This window comes from Telopea speciosissima, chromosome 2, assembly GCF_018873765.1.
Source record: "Telopea speciosissima isolate NSW1024214 ecotype Mountain lineage chromosome 2, Tspe_v1, whole genome shotgun sequence".
Lineage (NCBI taxonomy): Eukaryota > Viridiplantae > Streptophyta > Magnoliopsida > Proteales > Proteaceae > Telopea > Telopea speciosissima.
Genome location: NC_057917.1, coordinates 62,675,226 through 62,677,389, shown reverse-complemented (window position 1 = coordinate 62,677,389; position 2,164 = coordinate 62,675,226).

The window sequence follows — 2,164 nt, the reverse complement described above, 5'->3', positions numbered from 1 at the left end:
GGGAAACACGAGAGAATGGGAGAAGAGAAACACGTACGTGAGCCGCCGTGCGTGTTGACTGGGCTGGGTTGATGCCTGATCCTGATGGGTCTATCTGTCAGATTTTTTGAAGCCAACACGGGAAACCAGAAATCCATGCGCCTAGATACAGGAGGTGTGAATTTTTTTTTTTTTGGGGAAAATATCACGTACCTCCCCTGAGGTATGACTTATGTACACTTTCATCCATGAGGTTTGAGAAATTCCACTTACCTCCCTTGCTTTCCAAACTAAGTAACAAAAACACCCACTTCATTAATTATAATTTTGTTTTAAATGGCCAAATTGCCCTCATCTTCTTCCCCAAATCGTTTCTCCAAAACATGAAACCCTAAACCCATTTTAGGATTTCAAAACCCCACTGCCGCCTTTAGTAGCGGCCAAACCAGAGGGCCGGCCACCAAACACTGTTGATCTCAGGTAGCATTTCACTAGGATTTCTTCCAAAGATGAAACGAAATCCAAAAGTCGCGGCCTACAATTCAGAAAACTTCTCTGGGCTCGCTAGGATCGGCATGCCTTAGCTTCTTTGGCGGCAACATCCAATTAGCAGAGTCATTCGTCGATTGCGAAGACCCAACTTGATGCTTGAAATATCGAATCCCATCCATAGTCTCTGGCGATTCCACAATAGGTGAAGGGAACTCTGAAGCATCATCACCTACCTCTTCAGCCACAGGTGCATCTCCACCCTGTAATTTTGCATCTATCTCTGGCTCTAGCTCTGTTTCATGGTAACAATCAAACCCTGAACGAGATTAGGGCCATACCCATTTGGGAATCCTTATTTTTCTGTTAGAGAACCTGCAATTCTTGGACCTTTTGGTGGGCGCAGTGAATTGTTACCAGGAGGTGTTGATTTCCCTTATGGCTTAGCTACTCTCCGCTTGATAGGGCGTCGACATGTTGGTACCCATTGTAACTTGGGTTTTAATCTCTATCCTCACAACTTGAAGAATCCAACTTAGGAGAATGGAATGCAAATATGCTTCCTAGGCCACTTAGATGTCTGTGTTTGTTATTTGGTATAGGCTTTCGGTAAAAGGAAAAGAAAATTTCTACATTAAAGTTGTTTCCCCATTTACGGTGGTTCTGTTGATGAATCCTCCTTGATAATGAAATCATTTCTAAGTCTAATGAATTCTTTTGTTAACACAGCTCATGGATGTCACTGGAATGATCTCCTCAGTGATGAATGCACGAACTCAGTGGTTAACCAAGGTATATATTTCCCAAGAAAAACAAAAATTTTGAAATGTTAACAAAAACCATTCTACTTGATTACTCAATCTGCTTTATCAAAAAAAAAAAACTTGATTACTCAATCTGGCAAGCAAGGAATAAGATCCTGTTTAATGATGCTAAAGGAAAGTTGAATATATTCAGTTTCAGTTTGGTATTTAAAAAAAAAAAAAAAAAAACGGAGGAGGAAGACGGAGGAGCTTGCCTAGGGGTTACAGGGTTTGCCACGAAGGGGGAGAGGATAGAGGTGGCAGTGGAGAGGAGAGGGCAGGGGTGGGAATGGTGGTGCAGCGCTTATAGCAGGGGCGGTGTTTGTAACGGTGGCCAGGGGTGGGGCTGGTGCATGAAGAAGACTATTTGGGGAAGAAGATGAGGGCAATTTGGTCGTCGGAACATGGTTATCACTCGCCGGGAATCTAAAGGGCACCCGTGAGCTAATTTGGCCGTGGGTGATGCTGATAAGCAACGATATATCAAAGGGGATTTTCCCCTGTTATCCTTTCTGGTTCCTTATTTCACATTTAGGATTGAAGGGTTTCAAACCCTAAACAATTTGGGGAAGAAGATGAGGGCAATTTGGCCATTTAAATCAAAATTCTAACGTTTAATGTCTACATGGTGTTTTTGTTACTTAGTTTCGAAAGCAAGGGAGGTATGAGGAATTTTCCAAACCTCACATGTGAAAGTATACATAAGTCATATCTCAGGGGAGGTACGTGATATTTTTTGATCTATCCTACTCAAAGGCCCACATGCCAATTACAAGCTAAGGGGGAAGGCTAAGACAAGCCCACAGTCTACAACAAAGGGGGAGGGGAGAAGGGGGTGCTTTTTTGACACAATATGCAATCCATGAGAGTCGATCCCTTGACCTCCTGGGGGG